At 37.9% G+C, this 26,291-nt stretch overlaps 1 protein-coding gene across 7 annotated transcripts in view; it reads left to right on the forward strand.

Moving 5' to 3' along the window:
* The window catches only part of LMNTD1 (lamin tail domain containing 1), a 496,795-nt gene that overhangs the window by 26,523 nt on the left and 443,981 nt on the right, over nt 1–26,291 (forward strand). For 5 of the 7 annotated variants that reach the window (XM_027592017.2, XM_027592019.2, XM_027592014.2 and 2 more), the window contains exon 2: nt 8,415–8,468. The exons of the other annotated variants lie outside the window; for them this stretch is intronic. The gene's annotated coding sequence lies outside the window, so the exon portion shown is untranslated. The remainder of the gene's footprint in view (nt 1–8,414; nt 8,469–26,291) is intronic. 7 annotated transcript variants of the gene reach the window in all.

The raw sequence follows: 26,291 nt of genomic DNA on the forward strand, positions 1-26,291 counted from the left end.
GATGTAAGAAATGTCCAGTTTCTTTCTTCTGGATGTTGCTGTCCAGTTTTCCCAACACCATTTATTGAAGAGACTGTCTTTTTCCCATTGGATATTCTTTCCTGCTTTGTCAAAGATTAATTGACCATATAGTTGTGGGTTTTCTAGATTTTCTATTTCTGGATTTTCTATTCTGTTCTATTGATCTATGTGTTTATTTTCATACCAGTACCAATACTGTTTTGATGACTACAGCTTGGTAATATAACTTGACATCCAGAATTGTGATACCTACAGCTTTGCTTTTCTTTTTCAAGGTTTCCCTGGCTATTCAGAGTCTTTTGTGGTTCCATATAAATTTTAAGATTGTTTGTTCTACTTCTGTGAAAAATGCTGTTGGTATTTTGATAGGGATTGCATTAAATGTGTAGATTGCTTTGGGTTGTATAGACATTTTAACAATATTGTTCTTCCAATCCATGAGCATGGAATGTCTTTCCATTTCTTTGTGTCATCTTCAGTTTCTTTCATCAGTGTTTTACAGTTTTCAAAGTATAGGTCTTTCACTTCTTTGGTTTAGATTTATTCCTAGGTATCTAATTATTTTTGGTACAGTTGTAAATGGGATCATTTTCTTAATTTCTCTTTCCGCTGCTTCATTATTAGTGTATAGAAATGCAACAGATATCTGCACATTGATTTTGTATCCTTTCTCTATCCCCTCACTGAATTCATTTATCAGTTCTAGTAGGTTTTTTGGTGGAGTTTTTTCAGGTTTTCTATATAGAGTATCATGTCATCTGCAAATAGTAAAAGTTTTACTTCTTCCTTGCTGATTTGGATGCCTTTCACTTTTTTTTATTGTTGTCTGAATGTTGTGGCTAGGACTTCCATTACTATGTTGAATAAAAAGGTTGAGAGTGGACATCCTTGTCTTGTTCTTGAACTTAGGGGAAAAGTTCTGAGTTTTACCCCTTTAAGGATAATGTTAGCTGTGATTTTTTTCATATATGGCCTTTACTGTGTTGAGGTATAGTCCCTCTAAACCTACTTTGTTGAGGGTTTTTTATCATGAATGGATGTTGTACTTTGTCAAATGCTTTTTCTGTGTCTATTGAAATGATCATATGGTTCTTATCCTTTTTCTTATAATGTGATGTAACACATTGATTTGCAAATATCAAACCACCCTTTCAACCCAGTGATAATCCCACCTGATTGTGGTGAATGATTTTTAAAAAATTTTTTTATTGTTATGTTAATCACCATACATTACATCATTAGTTTTTGATGTAGTGTTCCATGATTCATTGTTTGTGCATAACACCCAGTGCTCCACGCAGAATGTGCCCTCTTTAATACCCATCACCAGGCTAACCCATCCCCCCAACCCCCTGGTGAATGATTTTTTTAATGTATTATTGGATTTGGTTTGCTAGTATATTGTTGAGGATTTTTGCATCTGTGTTCATCAGAAATATTGGCTGTAGTGTGTGTGTGTGTGTGTGTGTGTGTGTGTGTGTGTGTGTGTGTGTGTGTGTGTGGTATCTTTATCTGGTTTTGGTTTTGGTATCAGGGTAATCCTGGCCTCATAGAATGAATTTGGATGTTTTCCTTTCTTTTCTATATTTTGGAATAGTTCAAGAAGAATAAGTATTAACTCTTCTTTAAATGTTTTGTAGAATTTGCCTGTGAAGCCATCTCGTCCTGGGCTTTTGTTTGTTGTGATTTTTTTGGTTACTGAATCAAATTGGCTGGTAATCAGTCTGTTCAAATTTTCCATTTCTTACTGTTTTACTCTTGGTAGGTTATATGTTTCTAGGAATTTATCCATTTCTTCTAGGTTGTTCAATTTATTGGCATATAGTTTTTCATAATATTCTCTTATAATTGTATTTCTCTGGTGTTGGTTATTATTTCTCCTTTCTGATTTTGTTTATATGTTAATTCTAGCTAGAGGTTTATCAATTTTATTGATCTTTTCAGAGAACCAGTTCCTGGTTTCATTGGTCTGTTCTGTTGTTTTTTAGTTTCTATATCATTTATTTCTGCTCTAATCTTTATTTTCTTCCTATTGCTGACTTTAGGCTTCATTTGTTGTTCTTGTTCTAGTTCCTTTAGATGTAAGGTTAGGTTATTTGTTTGAGATATTTCTTGCTTCTTGAGGTAGGCCTGTATTGCTATAAACTTACCTTGTAGAACTGCTTTTTCTGCATTCCAAAGGTTTTGGACCATTGTGTTTTCATTTTCATTTGTTTCTATGTATTTTTAAAATTTCTTCTTTATTTCCAGGTTGAGCCATCCATTGTTTAGTAGCATGTTATTTAACCTCCATGTATTTGTGGTCTTTCTGGATTCTTTCTTGTGGTTGACTTCTAGTTTAAAGCATTTTGGTCAGAAAAGATGCATGGTATAACTTCGATCTTCTTGAATTTGTTGAGGCTTGTTTTAGGCCTAAAATGTGATCTATTCTGGAGAATGTCCCAGGTGCGCTTGCAAAGAATGTGTATTCTACTGTTTTATGATGGAATGTTCTAAATATATCTGTTAAATCTATCAGGTCCAGTGTGTCATTCAAAGCCGCTGTTTCCTTGTTGATTTTCTGTTTAGATGATGTTTCCATTGATGTACATGGGGTGTTAAAGTCCCCTACTATTATTGTATTATTATCAGTTAGTTCCTTTATGTTTGTTACTGTCTTATGTATTTAGGTGCTCCCATGTTGGGTTCATAAATATTTACAATTGTTATACTGTCTTGCTGGATTTTCCCTTTTATGACTATATAGTGTCCTTCTTTGTCTCTTGTTACAGTCTTTGTTTTAAAGCTTATTTTGCCCAATATAAGTATTGTTACTCTGGCTTTCTTTTGACATCCATCTGTATGACAAGTGTTTCTCTATCCCCTCTCGCTTTCAATCTGCAGGTGTCTTTTGGTCTAAAATGAGTCTCTTATAGGCAGTATATAGATGAGTCTTGTTTTTTTATCCATTCTATCACCCTGTGTCTTTTGATTGGAGCATTTAGTCCATTTACACTCAAAGTAATTATTGATAGCTATGTATTTATTGCTATTTTATTACCTGTTTTGTGGTTGTCTCTGAAGTTTTTCTCTGACATTTTCTTGTCTTTCTTTCATGGTTTGCTGTTTTTCTTTAGTGATATATTTGGATTCCTTTCTCTTTATTTTTGGCATATTTATTAGTAGTTTTGATTTGTGACCACCTTTAGGTTTGTATATAACATCTTTTGCATATAGCACTCTATATCTAAAAGTTGATAATCACTTAAGTTGAAACTCATTCTTTATTCTTCTCCCCACGTATTAGGTATATGGGTTCATATTTTACATCCTATTATTTTGTGAGTTCCTTGAGTGATATTTTGCCAAAGCACTCATTTTTACTGCTTTTGTGTTTCCTGCCTTCATACTGTCACTTTTGGTCTTTTCTTTCCACACAGAATCCCCTTTAGTATTTCTTGCAGGGCTGGTTTAGTGGTCATGAACTCCTTTAGGTTTTGTCTGGGAAACTCTGTATCTCTCCTATTCTGAATGATAGTCTGGCTGGTTAGAGTATTCTTGGCTGCAGATTTTTCCCATTCAGCACTTTGAATATATCATGCCACTCCCTTCTGGCTTGCCAAGTTTCTGCTGGAAAAAAACCCCTGATAACCTTATGGGGTTTCCCTCATCTGTAGCTGTCTTCGTCTGTCTTGGTGCTTTTAAAAGCTTTTCTTTGTCACTATATTTTGCCATTTTAACTATAATATGTCTTCGTGTGGATCTACTTTTATTGATTTTGTTGGGGGTTCTCTGTGCCTACTGGATCTGGATATCTGTTTCTCTTCCCTGATTTGGGAAGTTTTCAGCTATTTCTTCATCTGCTCCCCTTTCTCTCTCCTTCTTCTGGGACTCCTATAATATTAGTATTATTACATTTGATGGAGTCACCGAGTTCCCTTAAGTCTATTCTTATTTTGCATAATTCTTTTTTCTTTCTTTTATTCATCTTGATTACTTCCCATTACTCTGTCTTCTAGGTCATTAAATCATTCCTCTTCTTCTTCCAGCCTGCTCTTCATTGCATCAGATGTGCTTCTAATCTCGTGTATTGCACTCTTCATCTCTGATTCTTTTTTATCTCTGTAGTAAGGGTCTCACTGATGTCCTCCACTCTTTTCTCAAGTCCAGTGAGTATCCTTATGATCATTGCTTTAAGTACTTCATCAAGCATGTTACTGTTTTGCTTAGATCTCTGGCTGTGGACTTGTCCTGTTTTTTCATTTGTAACAAATTCCTCTGTCTTCTCATTTTGTCTGAGTTCTGGTGCCTGTTTCTGTGTGTTAGGAAAGTCAACTACATCTCCTGTTCTTAAGGGTAATGGCCTTATGAAGAAGAGGTCCTGTCATGTTCCCTCTTCCCCAGGGCCTAGCACTTTAGGGAGTGTTTTCAACGTGTGCTGCGTGTGCTCTGCTGTTTCATCCTGGCCACTTTGTCCTTCAGGCCAGTCATCTGCAAAGACCTGAATGTGGCACATTTAACTAGGTGTGCTCTGGAATGCTTGTGAAATGAGACCCATTGTCGCTGCTGCTGGAACCAAAGCCCTGCAAAACTCGTGGGTCAGAAGATGCGGTGTTGCCAAGGGTCTGGACTCATCTTTTGGGGGCTGGGCACTCACCATGATTGGACTGAGGCAAGTGTGACTGGGAAGGGCAGTTTTGCTGGAGTTGGGGGGATGGTGTAAGCAAGTTAAGTAGCAAGTGTCAGCGCTGAGCCGGTTGCCATAGGTAGCCCTGTGCTTCTGCTGGGGGCAGGCAGGGAAATGGCGCCCTCCAGTTCCTTTGTTTCCAGAGGAGTCTCTCAGTGAATGTTGCCTCTCTTGGATACGCTCTGAGATGAGTAAAATAACCTCCCCTCTGTGTGCCTTACGTACTCTTTAGATTGCTTTTTTCGTGCTGTATGGATGTATGTCCATGGGCTGTTTGCCCTGCCTTCTCTGCAAGACCAGTGTGATGCCCTCAGGGCTCCTGCCGACCTTTAAAAACTCCAGGCTTTAAGCCCTGCTAGCTCCTTGCAAGAAGTCATGAAATTCGGCCTCTCTTGCTTTCCAAACAAATTGCTATGGAGAACTGTCTTCCCCACGTACTCCCCCATGTGCCAGCCCATCCCTTGCCCCCTTCTGTGACCTCGGCTCCTTCCCCCCGTAACAGGGGCCACGATCTGTCTCTCTCCCAAACCACATCTCTGCAATTCCCACCTTCCTCAGTGTGACCTCCTCCCAACCTTCAGTTATGGAGTCTGTTCTGTCAGTCTCCTGGTCGACTTCTGGGTCACTTAGGATGATTTGACTGCATTGGTCACATTTGTGGGATGAGGTTAGCACACTCATTCTGTTGCCACCCCCTCACAGAAAGGGAAACTGCAATTCAATGAGTTTTAATCAGTGTATACACCTATACACCTGTGTAACCCACATCTCTATTATTTTCAATACTCCAGAAATTTCCTGTGCTCCTTCCTAGTCAGTCACTTGCCCCTTCAAGAGGCAAAAACATCCATTCTTTTTCACCAGAGAGTAGATTTTCTTCTAGAATTTCACATAAATATAATCACAGTATTGTCTTTTGTGTGTGTGTCTGACTTTTTCTCTCAGCATAGCATCTGAGATTCATCCATGCTGTTGCCTGTATTAATAGTTTATTTCTTTTTATCACTGAGTAGTATTGCATTGTGTAAATATAAATGATTTGTTTGTCCATTTCACTGTTAATACGCATTTGAGTTGTTTCCAGTTTGAGCTAATACGAATAAAGTTGCTAATTTTCTGTTGGACATAGGTTTTCATTCGTCTTGGATAAGTACCTAGGAGTAGAATTACTAGGTCATAGGCTAGATAAGTTTCTTTTATATGTTTAAATAATGCTGACATTTAACGTTATTAACTATTCTATGCTGAAACCATTGACAATACTTTTATCTACAGGTTGGCTTTAAAAGCTAATTAATGACATATTATCATGACAGTCTTTCATGGTGGGTCAAAGAGCATGCCAGGATAATATTTTCTTCTTTTTATTTTATTTTATTTTATTTTATTTTATTTTATTTTATTTTAAAGATTTTATTTATTTATTTGACAGAGAGAGAGACAGCAAGAGAGGGAACACAAGCAGGGGGAATGGGAGAGGGAGAAGCAGGCTTCGTGCAGAGTAGGGAGCCTGATATGGGGCTTGATCCCAGGACCCTGGGACCATGACCTGAACCGAAGGCAGACGCTTAACGACTGAGCCACCCAGGTGCCCCTATTTTCTTCTTTTTAGGGCCATTAGCATTGCACTTTTTCCTCCTTTTGTACTCCCCCTGTCCCCTCCTTCCTTTTTGGACTGGTTTTCTCCTGCTCATCCTTCAGGCCTCACCTGAGACTCTTCTCCTCTACAAGCCCACCCTGACCTTCCCAGTATGGGTGAGATGACCCTCTAAGAACTCCTTCATTTCCTTCTATCATGATTTGTGTCACCTAGCTTTGTGAACATTGGTATATATGTCCATCTTCTCTTTTCCATTGTGAGCTCTTGGAGAACAAGAATTGTTTCCTATTTTTCTTTGCATACCTGTTCTCTAAGCATGTTTGACATAGTAGTCCCTCAGCAATGTTGGTTGAATAAATAACTGAAAGTGAGGTAACTTACTCAAGGTTTATGGTGAGTTAAAGGTGGAACAAGAAATTTGAAGTTTTGTTTTCAAATTCACTGTTTTCCTCCTAATTTTCTGGGTTAAGCATTTTTTTAAGATGAAACAAAATAAAACATTTTCCAAACTTATTTCAGATAAAGAGAGAAACTAGTAAATCCCTAGACGTCAGATGTAAGTATCCCAGAGACAAATAGTGGGGACCAGTGGTGGTATCATTAGATTGCCGTGCAAATAGACCGTGGGACCTGTGAGTTCAGAACCTCAGGGGAGCTTGTGGAGCTAAGACAAGTAAAAAGTGAGAGTAGGACCCATGGGGATGAGGGTCTCTGGGGACACTGGACTGCCTCCCCAGGGCTGCTCTTCCTAATGAGGGCAGAGCATTGGCATTAGTTATAGCAATAGATAACAATACAGTTTTACCCACAATCTACATTTAGGTCACTTTGTCAGATTCTTCAGTATCCATGGTAATGAGTTGATCAACTAATTCCATACCTAGATTATACTTGAGGAGAAAGAGCTGCAAAATGTACAACAGTATTTATAGACAGACGTGTGTGGGCAATAATATCATTGTCAGTCACTGTCAAACAAAACAAACTTTATTGTTGTTTTCTCCCCCAGCCATTGTTCTAAGTGATATTCAGCTACATTAAAAGCTGGGACATTATAGTGTTCAGTATTCTTTAATTCCTGTTGAGATTGAAATGAAATTCTGGCTATTAAGAATTGCAGAATGGGACCAAACCAAACCAAACAACAACAAAAAAACCCAAAAATGATAAATATGACATCAAAGCTTCTGATCAATTCACATTCTATTTCATTTATCATATTTTTCTAGACTGCAGAGAGGTTGACTAAGGCACATCAGTGAGAATGTTAATAATAGTAAATCCAGTATTCCTGAGTTCAACCCAGGATGTATTTTTTTTTTCCTAAGAGCAGCAGTAATACCAGAGTTTGGACAGATGGCCAGTGAAGCAAGATTTTTTTTAATTCAAACTCTCTGCTATGTTTATAATAAATAATCACAAGTTTTGATTATTGGACTGGTTTTTATCTTTTCTAGGAGTTAAAACCTCCCCCTCTAGCCTTCCATTTGTTTTCTTTTTTCCCTTCTGCTTGCCTTTTCTTTTTTTGGATTCAGCCAAGTTTCCTAAGTCCTGTTGATTATAGATTGGAATCTGATTTTATGTGTAGGATATATTTATGATTATAAAACATTCTTAAAATCTGATACCTAAAGACTTTTAGCAAATTTAATCAATCCTTTTTCAATTAGTGATACCAGACAATATCACAACATTAGTCCAAAAAAGAAAAGTTGTATGCTTTAATTTTTTACAAGAAAATTATTTTTCATTTCCCAAAATGACAAATAACTTAAAACAATAGGAAAATTGGTCGCCTTCAGCATTATCACAATTAATTTGCTGATTTAAAAAATCAATTACCATAAAAGTATTGATGAAAATACCTGGCATCTTTATAGTACTTTTCATCAAATTTTGCAGACATGGAACTATGCTAATTTAAACCCTATAAATGCAGTTAGTACTATATCTATATTAATAAATACATAGTATTAAAAATAAATATTACTTTCAAAAATGAGTAAGGATCCTGTTCTTTCTGAATAGAGAGAGATAAAATTCAGCTCAGAAGCTACCCTTTTTGTTTGTACATATAGATATAACCTGATTTATTAGTCAGAGCTATTCTACTTTCTCTTCTTTCAGGCTATCTTGGAAGGGGAATTATGAGTTAGGAAGCACAGAAGGGGCCAACCTAAGGTAAGTCCCAGCTTTGTCCATAATCAGATTAAGTAACATCTTCATGTTTTAATTGCCTCTTTAAGCATCTCCCTTGATTGTTGGTAATTTGCTCCATGCCATAAAGAGGATATATTTTATAGGGCCTGGCTTCCATGAATATCAGTCATGACTTTCTTCAAATTAAGAAGAAGTTTGTTTGTGCCTCATTATGTGAGATGTCTGTCTAAAGACTTTATATGCAGGGGATATAGACATTAGATCCTATATATTTCAGCTGTTTTTCTTCACGTACTCTTCATTTGAGATTTTTTTCTAGTATATTCTTTTTCAATAAAGAAGTAATTACATTTAGATTTATATAAAAATATTTTATCTACACATATTTCAGTATATACGTTAAAAAATAAGGACCCTTTTGGGCTCCTGGGTGGCTCGGTCGGTTAAGCGTCTGCCTTCGGCTCAGGTCATGATCCCGGAATCCTGGGATGGAGCACCATGTTGGGCTCCTTGCTCAGCAGGGGGCCTGCTTCTCCCTCTTCCTCTGCCGCTCCCCCTGCTGTTTTCTCTCTCTCTCTCTGTCAAATAAATAAATAAAATATTTTAAAAAATAGGAACCCTTTTAATTAAAAAAAAAACTCTCATTATAATTCTCACATCTGAAACATTAATGACATGAATTTAAGTTTTGAGAAGTTGGGAAATAGGTTGGTCTATATTGTAACCAATATTAGAGGAATTGCCAGTGACAGGTATAATAATAGTCATTGATGAAGAATAGGGGTTATACCTTTGCTGAACCTGAAAATATTCTCTGTTGTGACTGTGGTATCAAATAGAATATTTAATTCACATAATCATTTGATATCTGCACTGAGAAGCCAAAGGAAATAAATGGGAAGATAATCTGGAAAGAATTGTGGGGTTATTTAAAAATGGGTCTTACTACAATTGAAAATCCTCTATACCTTTATCTTATCAATCCTGTTAATTCCCAAGTTTGAACGAAACCCCATTATACATATTCAGTGCCCTATTCCTCAGTTACTATTTCTGGAGTTCACTTTCTGTGTATTACTAATCTAAATTCTGTCAAACCTTTGATGCACTTTGGTAGATTTTTAATTGATCTGTATTTGATTTCCTATCAGTTTACTGTTGTTTGTGATTGGTCTGTCACATCAGGTAGAAGATAGAGAGTCAGACACATCCAGATGAGTCCCATGAGGACTACCAAAGGGCAAGAGCATAGGGTATGAAGCTGGAGGGTACATTTCAGGGATCAAATCCTAGTAGGTACCCAGACAGAGAGATCAAAGTCACAACTTCAAACTTAGGACCAGATGGAGAGTGGGAATTGAACAACAAATCAGTAAAAAATTATTTGGAAAATCCCCACATATTTGGAATTTAAACAACACATTCTAAATAATCTATGGGTGATAGAAGAAATCACCAGAAAATTTGGAAAATATTTTGAACTGAGTGAAAGTGAACGTACAACATAAAAACTTGTTGGATGAAGCCAAAGCAATGCTTAGAGACAAATTTATAACATTAAACGCTTATATTAGACAAGAAGAAAGGTCTCAAATCAATGATCTTAAAAAACCTGAAAAAGAAGAGCAAATTTAGCTCAAGAGAAACAGAAGCAAATAATGAAGAGCAGAAATACTGAAAGAGTAAACAGAAAAACAATAGAGAACAGTCAGTGAAATTAAAAACTGTTTCTTATGAAAGATTAATAATACTGATAAAACTTTATCCAGACTAAGCAGGAAAAAAAAAAAGGGAGAAAACACATAACCAATATTACAAATGAAAAAGGGAACCCTTTCAGATCCAACAGATCCAACGAATTAGATTATGTTTTTTATACATTCAATGAGTCTATCCTCAATTTGGTTTCCATCAGCACCAGCATTTAAAGATCAAAGGTATATTATGAACAATTTATCTGAAATTGACAAACTCCTTAAAGAGACCCAAACCACCAAAGCTCAGTGAAGAAGAAATAGAATACATGAATAGCCCAATATCTATAAAAGTTATTAAATTTTTATTCAGTTAGCTGGATCCACAGTAGATCCAAAGCTACTGTGCAGTAATATGGTCAAGGCTGTTTAACAAAAACTCTCCTAATGTTCTACTGATTCACCTTAAAATGTCTCTTTGAACTCATCTAACCAGTTTTCTATCCCTCTGGACTTTGAAGAAAAGCATTCCTAGTCACTGATTCTCAAATATATTTGGTTTTGTTCATGCAAGCAGGATGATAGGAATAAAATGCATCATAGAAAACTTCACAGAGGAGATAAAATTTGATTTGGTTACTAAAAGATAAGGAGAAAACGTTGTGCAGCAATTATAGCACTTGCTAGAACATTCTCGATAGACTCCCATAGCGACTTCCATCCAATGGAAGGGCCACAGAAATGGAAGGTATATCCTAGAGTGCTTCATTTATATATCTGGAAAGCTGTTGGAAACCAAGATTAAGTAGAGACTCATTAAATGCCCAAGAAACACTATTGGGGGAAAGGTTTATTTTCCTATAAGGATAATTTGGTCAGAGCAAGATTTTGAGGAAGATTCCTAAAAAGTTATCAGGAGATTGAAGAACAAATTCTGACATGGGTAAATGACTAGCTTCGCGACCTCAAACAAGAGAAGAATAAATAAGTATTTTCTAAATAATATAAAAGGGCAAATAGTGGAATTACCTGGGATCAGTACTGGAATGGGTTTATTTAAAATTTTTATAGATGAGTGAAAACTTCAAATTTACAAATGATATGACTTTTTTTTTTCCAGATGGAAGCATGCCAGGTACACAGAAAATCTGAGGCAGTATCTCAGAGGCAGAGTTAAAAGACAGGAAAGTGTCAAATGAGCTCCTTTCTGACAAACATAAGTTTTTACACATTTATGTAAAAATAATTCAAACTGTATTCATAAAATGATGAGTTTCAGTAACACTTCCAAAAAGGAATTCAGGAGTTAGTGCAGACTATTCCTATTCTCCTGTTTTTAAAAAGAATATTAAATACATAGAAAAAGAAGACAAAAAAATTTTAGTGTGTTCTTGTGAATATATTTTAACATCATTAGAAATGTTCCTCAATTTCCAGCAAGTGTCACCAGGCACCATAAATTATCTAGAAATGACATAGTGTTACATTATTCTTAGGATTCCATTAAATTATAGAAATAAGGAGTCATCATTTTAAGAAATCCAACAAAGAGTATCTTTGAGTAGATGGCAGTGATGAAGCACAGGTTGTAATTTGTAATTACATCTGTAAGTATAGTCACATATTTACTTCTTGATTTTAGTCAGCATGAAATAATTACGTGTTCCAGATTGGAGTGCATTCAAAGTTCTGTTTAAAAAGTTCATGCAGATTTCCCACTTTGCTCTAAGAAAAATCTGCTCCTAATATTATGTTCCCCTCTGGCATGCCATAAACAGACACCCTAGAGATCAGAATAGCTAATAAGTGGAACAAATTAAGAATAGCTTCTCACAAATCAAACTGGAACAAATGTGAGATCCACATAGCAGCAACCCAATATATGCTTCCCCAAATCATGTATCACACATTTAAGCTTTAAGTATATCCTATTAACAAATTCAGGTTCGATCCTCTCTGTGGGCTTTAGTAATAAGTTTAAGAAATGAAAATGGCTTTACAGGATCAAGAAAACTAAGTAGAATATTAAACGAGGAATATTTAACCCACATTTCCCTCATGGAATATGATAGCTATAATTTTTCTTTGGTTTAGGCCTCGTATACCTGAATGCAGCATTTAGGTAAGCATAACAAGCCTTTCTAGCTTTGCTTTCATCTTTTTTCAGCAGCTTGTACATTTATGATTTTACATTAAAAATCATACTTGAAAATTGCTGTCATGGCTGCTTCAGGTAGATCCATGCTTAGGTCAGGCAGTAAAAATGTTCATGGGATAGGGTGGGACACAAGGAGATTGAATTCATGATGACAATTACAGGTGATAAAATTCTTGTTTTCCTGCTCAAAATTCGAAGGGGATCACTATTGAGTTGCCCTACCCCTTACTCAAAATTCCTTCACCTTCATATACTAAGAGGTTTGTGTATGTATTAGGAAGTTCTTGAGGAAGGAACTTGGTCTCAGAGTGGTTTTGATCTCATAGGAAACAGAGGCTGAATTTATTAAGTATAAGAGCATGGATGTTCTATTAGGTACACACTAAAATGTCTTCTAGTTCAGTGGGTTAGCTCAGGTAGCCTCTAAAGAATCTCAGATTTGGTCTTTCATGCACACCCATAAAAAATCTCTGATACTGAGTGAGTGGGCTTGTTCTGGGTGGGAGAAATAATATGTCTGTGTGAAGTAAGTGGTTCGTGTTTCTGACTTCACTTCGTTTATTATGTACTCCATGATCTATGATGATATAGCTCAGCAGAGAGCATTAAACTTAGGTACTATTGGAGATGAGCATCTTTGGATAGGGGAATGTGCCCAGGGCTTGGAGTGACCACTGCATGTGAGTCCTGGCTCAGGCATGTGACCAGGAGAAGTTCTCTGAACCAATCTAAGTCCCCTCATTTGCAGATAGTGGTAATATCAACAATAGCAACATGTCTACTCCTCTGGTGGTTTTCCATCATGAAGATGGAAAATGCTGTGTTTGAAAATACTTTGTAATCTGTAAAGCACTCTTCTAATGTTCATTATTGTTATTGTTCCTTGTATTTGATAACAATGCTCATGCCATTGCTATTTCCCAGGCCAGCGTTCAGCTTGCCTTGGGATGGATTCTGAATTGTTTGAAGTGGACAATGACTGGCATTTTATCATCACTTTCTGCTTTCTATGCACATGTAGTCTAGAAGTACACAATGCAAAAATGCTTGGCAAACATCAAGTCATTTTATCAAGTGTTGGGGCCAAGTTTCTCTTTAGCATCCTACAGTACTACTGTAAAGCTCAGATTCCTCTTGGATTCTCTACAGTCCTGCCTTCAATCTGTTTCAATCCTTTTGTGAATATAACATATCAGAGTTACTATCTTACAAATCATCACAATTGCAAGCACCAAATATGCAGAATAACCCTTTGTCTCCATAATACATCCTTTTTTTTCTTTAAAGATGTATTTATTTGAGGGAGAGAGAGAGAGAGATGTGAGTGGGGGGGCAGAAGGAGAGGGAGAGAAATCCTCAAGCAGACACTGAGCCTAGAGCCTGACTCCAGGCTTGATCCCAGGACCCTGAGATCATGACCTGAGCTGAAATTAAGAGTTGGACACTCAACCTACTGAGCCAGCCAGTTGTCCTTCTATAGTACATAGTACCTCTTTAGATATTAGCCACAGCTATTGAGGCCAAGACCTAGGTCCTGTCCTCTATGTGTTCCTTTGTTAGCTAGAGAAGCCTTCTCAATGTAAGGGGACCAAAGTCAGAGCCCAAGGGAAGAGTGCAGATCAGTGGAGAACACAATGGAGAGATCAATGCCTCTGTCCTTTCTAGCTCCTCTGCTTAGGGTCATTACATGTCTGATTGTCTCTATGTGGTATCCTTGCACAAATAGAGTTTTAGGCAGCGTGACACATACTCATACTCTATGTTCACACTTGTGCATTTACATATATGTAGATGTGTATAAATGAATGAATTGTATATTAGTATTTATTTAATCATTAAGTACATTATCTTTGCCCTCAAGGAATTTACTACTATCTTAAAGAAGGGAGATAAAAATATGCAGTGGAGGGGTGCCTGGCTGGCTGGCTCAATCAGAAGAGTGTGCAACTCTTGATCTTGGGGTCCTGAGTTTGAGCCCCATATTGGGTGTAGAGATTACTTAAATAAATAAAACTTAAAAAAAATGCAGTGGATACAAATACTCTGATAATCTGGATGTTCCTAAATACAGATACACACATGGATTATCCAAATGTTTTATGTTTTATTGAGTGTATAGCATGTGCCAGGACTAATTTAAGCTCTTTACACATGTTGATGCAGTTAATCCTCCCAACACTTTTATTAAGTAGGTACCATATATATATATACAATTTATTTGTATATTTGTATATCATTTATTTATATATTTATATCTCATATACCATACATATACCATATATATATATATATATATATATGTAACTGGTAGGTAGTATAATATATTCAGTTTATAAAGGAAGACAGGTGCTAAGTTACACCGGGATTAAGGACTTTGTCCGAGGTCATATAACCATCAAGGGGCAAAGAGGTGAGATTCCACCTGTGCAGTTAGCTTGAGAGCCCAGGTGTTTAATTCCTCCACCAGGCTGCCTCTGTGATAAATGCAGTCTCCAGTCAGCCTTTAGTGAGTAGATACTCCCAGCATGCCCCCTCCCTGGCATCTATACACATGATTAGTAGACTGTCATGAATTTTGCCAGCAGTATGATTCTACCAGATTCTGCCCATTATTGTTGAAGGCCACTGTTGTAGGCTGAGTTTCATTGACACAGGCTCTGAGATAGAGATTTTCATGTAGGAAGTTAACTGGGGAGAACTCTCAGGAACACCTATTAGGGAGTGAGGGAAATAAGGAAGAGCCAGCATCCACTCAGAGGAGACAGGAGAAGACTTGTGTCATGATGCAGCTTCAACAGAGATCTCAGCAGACCCCTTGCAGAGTTCCAGAGCTGGAATGGCCCTTCCTCAGTTGAGGCAAGAGTTCAGGGTGTTTGTGCCCCCATATCAAGTAGTCATGGGATATGGGCTGCCATAGGAGAACAAGGCAGCTCCCTTTGAGGGCAGTTCCTGGGGAAAGAGTCAGCTAGCAGTTCTCCCAGCAGCAGAGAGGATGAGAGGCTCAGCCTGCAGGGGAATCTGGGCAGCTCACCATGTACCCACCCTGAGTCATGGTGAAATGAGAGGCACTGAAGACAGTATTTTAAGAAAGGAAGTCCCCGCTTTATCTTTCTACCTTGGAAAGTCAGATATTGTTATGGAAAATGACATTACACACAGTTGGGAGTGGTAAGCAGGAGTGAAGAGAAAAGGTTCACCTACTCCTCCCCTTCACATATCCCACTCCTTTCCATGGCTGGATTACCATTGTTTTTACAAAATTTGCAGGGGTAGTTCATCCAAGTAGATCAGACTGGTCAGACTCTCAGAGAGGATATGGCTGATGGGCAATCTTTCCCTTTCCCTCTCCCTTCAAGAAAATTTCTTGCCCATTCTCTGGGAAATTAAAGTAATACATTTCTCTGAATGGAAGCTGAATCTTGATATAAAACTTATATAGCTTAGGTGAGCTTTATATTATTCCTACATGGTGATGGTGAAATGATAAAGTAATTAAAGCATATTCCTATAGGCCTCCTCTTTCTCAGCAACACAGAATTGTTGCCCCTTTTCTCCTCCCTCTTCTCTTCTCCCTCATCCCCTCAACCCCACTATGTGTGTGTGCACACTTGTGTGTGTTTTGGGAGAAACATGGAGATTTGTTATGTTTATACCAATATTTACCAGGTACTTAAAGCCTTCTATATGCTTTAAGCTACTTTATATATGTTATTGCTAAATATCCCAATAACCCTGCACAGTAGGTATTATTCATACCGTTTTGCAGAATGGGAAATTGTTGCTTAAAGAGTGTATGTGAACTGCTCATGATCCACAGCCAGTAAGTGATAGAGCAAGTATCTGAAGCACTGTCCAGATCCCCAGTCCACACTGACTCCCTGTGAAAAGGGGTTTGAAGTATCTTGCATCTCATTTGGAGTTTCTTAGGATAAATGTTTCCCTGAAAGGCAGGAAAATTGAGTTAGGTGTGGATAAATAGAGCTCTACTTATCCCCTACCCACAGTTCTCCTACAATCCACTTTATGTATCTTGTGTGTGATGGCAGGAGCTAATTGCTTACATGTCCCCAATAACACAAAGTCTTTATTTAACTAGAAAACATTAATAACTGGTTTTTGCCTTGTTAAAAACAACCTCTAATCTTCCTGGTAGAAAGAGGAGAATTTTCTCTCACAGCTGGTATGGGCTTCCACTACAGCAGAATAGTAACTTTTCATTTGTTTTAAGATCTTAAATAGGAATATGTAGTGTACAATTGCCTAATGTGATAGTTCAAAGTCAAAAAGGTTTGCCTTTAAATATCATTTATAGGATTTTTCCTTTATACTTAACATTGAAGCTGGCAAACTTATCAATGGACTTAAGACCCTCCATGCTGGTTTTTAATAGGGGCCATCTGAAGAGACCACCATTGCCTACATGATAGTTTTCATGGTGAAAATGTTTGGCTTTCGTGCCTTCTAATTAAAGAAGGATCCTAATGTTTGCCATCCACTCCCAGGTCTGGAGCAGAAACAAAATAAGTGTGAGGGCATCAGTCCTCATCTTGGAGCAGAAATGGATAAAAATTTGTTCTTTCCCAGCTCCCAAAAGCCTCCCAAAGGCTTTTTCCCCCACAGGTTATATTAGTTTGGTCTCTGACATGCCCAGAAGATAGCCTGTGATATTTTTTTCTTAAACGGCACCAGGCTTTAGAAAATGAAGTCAGGTTATCAAAATAAAAACAGGTTAAGAGTGTTTGTGCAGGGGCGCCTGGGTGGCTCAATCTTAAGCGTCTGCCTTCGGCTCAGGTCATGATCCCAGGGTCCTGGGATCGAGCCCCACATCGGGCTCCCTGCTCGGCGGGAAGCCTGCTTCTCCCTCTCCCACTCCCCCTGCTTGTGTTCCCTCTCTCACTGTCTCTCTCTCTCTCTCAAATAAATAAAATCTAAAAAAAAAAAGAGTGTTTGTGTAGGTTAAGGCCTTTTAGTCAAGGCATTGAGTTACTGAAAGATTAGCCTTATGCTGAAATACTAAATGGCTGTAGAAGATATCTGAGAAACACCGTTTAATATTATTAAAGACTCAAAAAAACAGGAACTGAATCATGAGAAAAGTACTGAGGAAAAGGATCAGTGAACTGGAGGCTTACAGGCATGTTAGGATCTGTACTGGAGAGAAAAGGGGAAATAGAAATATATTGGTTTTTACTGCAGTCAGTGATTCTCTTTCTCACATCAGTTGTACACAGATTGTTAAATATTGCCTACAGGTAACCTCAGTGACTGAATAGCCAGTGTAGCTTTCTGAACTGTGATCACAGGAAGAGGAGTGTACTCTGGTTATGACATTGTTTGGTAAAAGATTACAACAAAACCTTCACTGACAACATGATACATTAGCCAATACAGTACAACAGGACAAAAACAGGCACGCTCACTGAGCAGGAGGAAGCCACAGGCAGCTCCCACCACATCAGGGAGGACCTGATAAAGTACCCTGTGAAGAGTGATTTCATTCAGCACAAACACTGTAGGCATGGCTAACAATTTCAGCTACGAAGACCAAGGGCTCTGAAATATTAATCCCGTATAATTTGTTATTCTTATAACCTTATGAGGAAAGGTCAGTATTCTATGGACATAAAACTCCTGTGCCACTGACAGTGTTGTACAGAGTTCAACCAGCAGTCTCCAAGCATGCTATAAACATGTGGTGTTTTTGAAGGAGGGAAACCTCCAGAACAGAGAGAGAAGCTGACTGTCTTATCTAAGGGCTCACAACAAAATTGGTCCAGCCAGCCACTCCTTAATACTTCCTAAGCTTATGTTTTTATTTTCCTTTTTGACCCACTGCTCATGATTTTCCTTGCAGCATGAGGAGAAATGCTTAACCCTATCCCCATCCTTTTTTTTTTCCTTTCAAGTTCAACTCAAGCCTCATCAACTTCTTTCTCAATCACTACAACACCCAGATCACCTCTGCCATCCCTCAGTGCTCATTGCCTATACTTTTTAACGTACTTGAAAAATACCCTATATTGCCATAAAGTTGAATCTTAATTTTTAAGATATAGCTGTCTTTCCTTAAATAGAGGAAAGAGGAATATATTTTTACTCTAAAACTATTCTTACACTTTTTCTGTTTTTACCCAAACTTCTAACATAAGTTTGAACTCCAAACAGGCAGCTAGCAAATACATGGTAGTGCATGAATGAATGGTGTATTTATTAGGAATTGCCAAATTAGTAACAATTACCCAACAACACTGACTTAAAAAAATAGAGGTTTATTTTCTTTCATATAAAAGAAAGTCTGTGTCATAATTATGCAATATTGTCAATGCCCCCAGGCTGCTTCTAGGTTTCTGTTCCACTATCCTTAGCATGCAGGGACATTTTTAAGGTTTCCTCATGGTTGTAAAATTTCTGCTGAAGCTCCAGCCATCACATCTCAGCTAAAGGCTTGAAGAGAGAAGGAATGAGAAAGGCCCAAAAGAGCAAACCTTCCAAAAGAGTCAGCTTCCTTTAAAGAGCTTTCTGGAACACCTACCCTATGACTACTGAGTATATCTCATTTACCTCTAAAAATATTTACCTCTATTTTTAGGAGAGTAATTTTTGGCTATGCATATAGTATGCTAAAGAAAATCAGATTCTCTTAGTAAAGAAGGAGGATATGGAGAAGGCAATTGCCAAAGTCTGCCATAGTGGTCAAAGTTGTCTCTTGAGTGGGGTTCCATCTGTTGATATACCTGTAAGACTAGGTCCTCTTCCCATATAATGCATCTTTGGGGGAGAAATCAATACTTTGGAATTTAGACAAAGAAATATAAGAATATTGGTCATCCTGGATGGAATTGATGAGTCAAGGATCTGGAGATGCCAAGGCAGGAGAAATGGGGTCTTCTGGGAATAAAGTGAGACCAAAAGAACTGGAGTTCTTGATGACGTTGAAAAGCAGGTATTGTGGTAAAGATGTGAAAAATTTAGAAAGATAGGGTGCTGTCATCTAAGGATGGAATATGGGATTTCAGATTTCAGAGACTTAGCTGTTCCAGATAGTGAGTGGCAAGCTTCAGGGCTTGGTTTTTCAAAGTAGAGCAGAGTTGAAGGTCATTAGAGTGGAAAAGATTTATAAGTTCCCATGGTACAGAATAATACCTATTGACTGTGCTGCTTTACATATTTTCTAGCTGGGCCAAGCATAGGTAGGTTTTCTTTTTGTCATAAAAACAGTATAACTACATTTTGGAAAGTAGAGGGGGAGAATCTTCACATTCCCACCATCTACACAACTCATATCTGGTTTGATGTATTGCCTTCCACATGATGTACATAATTGCAACCGTAGTTTACATATGTCATCTATTATTTTAATTTAACATTATAATGGAAGTATTTTCAATGTTGTAACATAGCTTTTATGTACTATAATTACAATTATAATTAATTTTAATTTGGGGATACTCCAAATCACAGATCAAGACTATCTTTCTAAAGACTCATTAACGCAGCATTTACTGTCATAAACACAGGCTCAAGATTCTGAGTGTGTATTTTGATTTTTGATAATTTTATTACATCTTTAATTCTAACTTGAACAATGAGAATTTTTCTTCATGTGTCTTTGGATCCATTCTTGCCAGAGAAGACTTCAGGGGTTCTGCAAAAAAGTAAAATAAATTCTCACTCCACTAAATCACCCAGTCTTTCAGCAGACCTAAAATAAATCTTTTCCAACCCAGGAGAAAACAAGAGGGTAGAGAAATGAGAACCAATGAAATTTTGTAACTTTCTTATCTTGCATCTATGGTAAGAATAGATAGAAATCATCTTAGTACACTTCTAAAGGGAAGCCCTGGTTCTGGGGATAGCTGAAGACCCATCTAATGTAATTCTTGCACTTACTAGATACAATGACCTTGATCTGTACTCTGAACAAACTTATGTTAATATCCCTAACTTCAAATGGTTGAGGAACATAGTTGGCAAAAGGGAAGAGTGATGTTTGCAACATCAAGATAAGAGAAATCAGAATACCATGGGTCTCTAACAGTAAGACAAAAGTGAGTCATGTCTCTTTTTATTCCTGGTAATTTAGTTGATGTTTGGCAGTCCTCTTCTTCAGTTTCATAGAAATGAGGATCTTAATCTGTGATCTGGAGTATCTCAAAATTGTAATTTGAAACATTTATTAATAACCTATTGATTAATTATAATAGCTATGCTGCAACATGGAAAATGCTTACATTATAATGTTTAATTAAAATAAAAGAATAGATGATCATATGTAAACTATGGTTGCAATTATATATATCATATAGAAGGCAGTAAACCAATCAAGACATTAGCTATATAGATGGTGGAAATGTGAAGATTTTTCCTATTTTCTAAAATATACTTTTATCATTTTTAACAACAAAAAGATTTCTACCTTCAAATTTTTTGACATTGCTTCCTTCTGACTTATATGCCCAGAAAACTTCCTACTAAGTTCAATTCACCTATTCTTCTGGATCACCTAACATTGCTATACAAACTCATACAGCCCTGTGGATGGAACCCCTATAAAAGTAAGTTTTCCATTGTAGGCCAAGCTCAGTGCCACTTAATAATCCCTGTACTTTTCCTGGGCCTTTTCTCCCTCTTATTTCCCGCAATGGCTGGTCCAAACACTTTCTACTTCTATAGCCTCATACATGTGTATTTTCCAGGGTGCTGTCCTCAGGCCCTTCTCTTCTTTCTGTGTTCATTCTCCTGCTTTAACTACCAACCATGAGTTTCTACCTCCAAATCCCATCCGTTCTCTGACTCCACACATTCATATTACACTGGGTACTTGGAGGTTTGTGCTCTTGGATCGCACATGGGCATCTCAGCATCAAACTCATTATATTTTATAAACTTTAGAATATTGTTATAGGTTCTATGTTTCAGTTCATTCTAATGACATCTATTCAGCCATCAATTCAGAAATCTGGAATGATCTTTTACTGTTCCTTTCCTTCCCACCCCCTTTCAGTATAATAATATTCTATGAATTCTGTCTCTTATTTTCTTTCAAATCTGTCCCTCCTCTTCATTCCCATCCTTGCTGTGTCCCTCATCATAAATGACAGTGGTCTCATAACTGGTCTTCCTGACTCCTGAGTTGCTTCCTCCAATCCACCCTCTTCTCTCTAACCAGCGTATAAGACAGTTTTTCATATGACTTGGTGTACATAAAAGCTCTTCAGTAAGCTAAGCTCCTCCATCACTTAGAAGAAAAAGCTTAACTCTTGAATGTGGTAAACAAAGCCCTTTGTGATTTGAACTCATACCTTTCTAGCATTATGTCTTGCCTCCACCAGTCTCCTGTACTCAGCCACACTGAACATTCATTTCAACGAATGTGCTGTCTTTGACACTCCTCCATGCTGTTACGCAGCTGTTCAGTTTTCTGCTGATCATCTGTTGATCTGCTAATTCACTTATTCCCTTGAACTCTAAGCAAAGTCAGGACCTTTCTCCTCTTCCTGTGATTCTTTGATCATACTGCTATTCCCACTCTCATCACATTTTACTATGGCTATTTGTGTTTCTATCTTGTGCATTAGATTATGAGTCCCTTGAAGGTAGGGGCCAGATCTCAGCATTTCTGTCTCCCTAGCATCTGACATATATTAGTTGTCCAGAGATTTTTTTTTTTTAAAGCAATGTCCCTTTGATACTGTCTCCCCATTTTGTGTTCACTTTCTTTCAATCTTATTGAATGAATTCTCAATACCATTCTTTCTACCTTTTTACTTCCCATTCACCTTGCCAACTCAGGGTAATAGGATTCCTACCCTCTTTACTTCCAAGAGGCACTCTTGGCAAGGTCAACAATGACTCGCATATTGCCAAATCCCACTAACACTTTCCAGCACTGGAATTATCTGATTTATCCCATGCCTTTGACACTAGGGACTACCCTTTTCATTGTAAAGCTCTTGTAAGGTGCTCTCTCTCTGATACTGGGAAGTCCTCCTCTCTCTAGCCCTTTGTCCTCCTTTGTAAACTCTTTTCTGCTTGTCCTTCCCTAAGGTTTGATACTCAGTCTATTGCTTTTATTTTCAATACTCAAGGTAGCAAACTTCCATAATGGCACTTTAACCCTATGGTTTTAACTATCACTCACATTCTAATCAGTCTCCAAACTATATCTAGCTCTCACCTCTCATCTGCGCTTCAGATTCAAATATCCAGTTGCCCAGTGGGCATATATGTTCCATAATCTCTTTAAATGCAGTGTAAGCCTGAATTAAACATCTACCCTCTGGCCTTTTCCTTATCACAGTCTGCCCTACCCTCTCCCTGTGGAAGGTTCCTTCTGAATTTCTTGTGTTAGCAACAACACCAAAGACCCAGTCAGCTGCCAGCCATCCTAGTGTCTTCTCTAATCCTTGTTCCTCCACAACTAACTTACCTATCCTCAGCATGGCACCGCACCCTAAATCCTCCACCGAGTAGAGAGAGCTTTTCAAGCACAAATTCTACTTTCTTCTTCCTTACGTTAAACCCTTGAATGGCTTCCCATCCTCCAGGATTCAGCAGACATTCTTTAGCATGGCATACAGGCTCCCTGTGACCTGGCCCCGTCTCCATCTCCATCTCTAGTTCACCTCCTGCCACTCCCTTGTTTGCACTTTTATGCTGTAGAAACCTTGTGCTACTTGTGGTTCTGCCTCACTTCTTTGTTTTGTTAGTTGTAGCTCTCTTCCTAGAGTGCTATTTAACTCTCATTCACCTTGATAATCCTAATCATCACCCACGCTGCTCCCCATATCACATCCTTCAAGATGTTTTCTCCAGCTCTCCAGGCCTGGTGGTTAGGGCCTCCAGTTCAGGAATCATTCTCTTGGGGTTCACACCCTGTTCCAAATCATATCACCTGAGTGGCCTTGGAAAAATTACTAAACCCCTCCATTCATAAGTCCTCCCAACTGAAAAATGGGGATAAAAATAGAATTCATTTACAAGGTTGTTAGAGAATTGGGATTCACAGAACCTAGCACATAGTAAAAGCTCAATAAATATTTTATAACATGACTATCATTCTTCTGCACTATGCCTTACCCATTTCTGTGTTACCAGAGCTAAGCAGTACTTTGCATATTGTAGGTACTCAACACATTGTTGTTGGATTGAACCAAATTGAAAGAATTGATGAATGAGCTAGAGAATATTTATGCATGGTAGCATATTAAGAGTGTACAAATGAACCAAACAGAAGAGTTTCAGTTAAATGATTTACTGTGGTAAGTGCCAACTACTGTTGTAGAAAGAGGTTGGTATATTTAATGTGCTGGACCCTATGGAGCACTGCTCAGATCTGCCCTTCCAGATGGGAGCATTAACTCCTCCAGCTGCTGGGAGTATGATGGCAGACTTCTGATAGCTGAGTATCCCTTTTCTGGTGAATATGTGGGGCTGGAAAGAGCCATTTTTCCCAATGTGCTGCCCCTGCCTGCATCTAAAGACTGGTCCACTCAGGAGACTGTTGTTTTCTGACCTTGCTCCAACTTGGGACAATTTTGCAGGGCCATTCTAGATGCAGAAGTCACCACAGGATGGATGAGGCTCTGGTGGGACTTCAGTGCAGCCCAATTGCTTCCTCTGCCCAATCCAACTTCCTTTACATTTGTATAGATGTCGACCCCCCCGGAACATACCCTGTAACATTTTGTGTGCAAACTTCAGTTTTAGAATATTTCCTGGAGAATCCTACCTGCAGCATTTCACAAAGGGTAAGAGTCAAGTGAATTACATTTTAGATATAGTTTATATGAGATGCATAGGAAATGACCAGGGGTAAGGCCGGCACCAAAACAGAAGACATGATGATTATTTTTGAGGGGTGACAGGATTTAGAAGGGGGTGCCAAGATAGAAGCCACTGCTTACAGCAACTTTAATACCTGGCTCACCCTTTACCCCAAATATTGTGAATTGTGGGTCCTTTAGACTGTGTGTCCATATACATATATTTTCTGTCACTGTGTCGTACCAGGAAATGCAAACATGGAAAGTGAAAGAAACCCCTGAGGCTCCTGCCTATAGTAAGCTTTCGGGGAAACTGGGAAACCCTGTATTGTGATGATGTATCCCCTGGCAGGCAGTGATTTAGTACTGGGCTGCATTTTTATTAACAAAATAAAGGGCAGCAAGATTAGAAACAATATATTGCCTGCCTATATTACGTTAGAGTATCACTTTAAAATAATTTGTTCTAGAGAAAAAAATCCACAAAATAACTAAAGCTAATAAGTTTTAGTTATTAAACTTGTCACAGGGTTTAGTTCAGGATAAATTAATTCTTACTATGGATGGCCAGGATAAGTTTGCTTTGTTTTTGTCTTTTTAAACTCCAGGGTAGGGGTGCCTGGGTGGCACAGTCATTAAGCATCTGCCTTCGGCTCAGGTCATGATCCCAGGGTCCTGGGATCGAGCGCTGCATTGGGGTCCCTGCGCCACGGGAAGCCTGCTTCTCCCTCTCCCTCTCCCACTCCCCCTGCTTGTGTTCCCTCTCTCGCTGTGTCTCTCTCTGTCAAATACATAAATAAAATCTTAAAAAAAAAAACCCAGGGTATATCATAGTTTCTATTTATGAATTTCAAAGAAAAGACACATACATTTTATTGCATAAAAACATGCACATAAAAAATGAACAGTACAGAATTATACAAATTAAAAAAGTGGAAGTCCTCCACCATTTCACTCCCCACAATGTCACTTCTCAGAAATAGTCACCATGAAGAATTTGGTGTATATCTAGGAGAATATATCTCATCTATATTTATATTTATAATAAAACTGTGAAAAAAAACCCTGGCTAGTGAATTGGTTAAATTTCTTAAGCTAATATAGACAGACATGAAAACATCTATTTTCTCACTCATGTTTCTGTTCAGTTGAATCTCCTGCATATATAACACAGGCACCTCAGTTATTGGTAGAATATTAATGGTTATCTTTTTCCTTCTTTCCCAACACAACTTCCTGTGAAAATACCAGTGGGATTGTGCGTTTCTTTGGAAGTTCAGCTTCTTTTGAAAATGGTGATATCTCATCATATTTCAACCTTGGCAGAAGGACTTCTTATTTTCCCCTTTGTATGTTTTGAATCCCTATGTTCATGTCACACCTAGATTTGCTGCTTTCATTAGTTCATATCAATTAACAAATTTCAATTTAATGACAACAGAGAATTAGAAAGTTTCTGCTTCTTAGGACATTGCTAGTATTTCTCTTTCAATTTGTTTGTACCTTTCTCAACTTGTACTCTCTCAGGTCCCAGTACCAACCAACTACATTTCCAATGTAAATGACAGCAAAAGGCCCCAGTCATTACTACAGACATGATTAAGAAAGAAATCCAGATTTCAAGGCTTATAAACCATAAAATATACTACCATTGCAAATAATGCCCATTTCCTTGGAGAATTCAACAACATAGAAAGTTTGAACATAAAAGATTAGAAATCATCCAGTCTCATTTTATTGACAAATTTTTTTAAAGGTTTATTTATTTTTTTGAGAGAGACAGCATAAGTGGAGTGGGGGCGCGGTAAAGGGAGAGAGAGAGAATCCTCAAGTAGACTCCCCACTGAGTGGGGACCCCTGCCCTGGGACTCAATCCCAGGACCCTGAGATCATGACATGAGCTGAAATCAAAAGTCAGTCGCTCAACGAACTGAGCCCCCAGGCACCCCTAAAGATGGATTTTTAACAGCACAGCAGAATAATCTAATATGTGAACATAAAATATGTCAGAACTATGAGTGGCTTAGATTCAAATGCATTTAGAGGCAAGAATCTAGGCAGATAAATCTGGATAAATAGATTTGATGATTTGATGACAAGACCTGGATGGAGTCCTTTGCATTAAGAAAGCAAATATTATTACTGCTTTTGAACATTTCCAGCAAACTGGACAGAAGTGAGCCAATCTTAAATCGTGCCAGTTATGTGAAGACATTTTGAGCAGTAG

The sequence above is a fragment of the Zalophus californianus genome, chromosome 9, assembly GCF_009762305.2.
Source record: "Zalophus californianus isolate mZalCal1 chromosome 9, mZalCal1.pri.v2, whole genome shotgun sequence".
NCBI lineage: Eukaryota > Metazoa > Chordata > Mammalia > Carnivora > Otariidae > Zalophus > Zalophus californianus.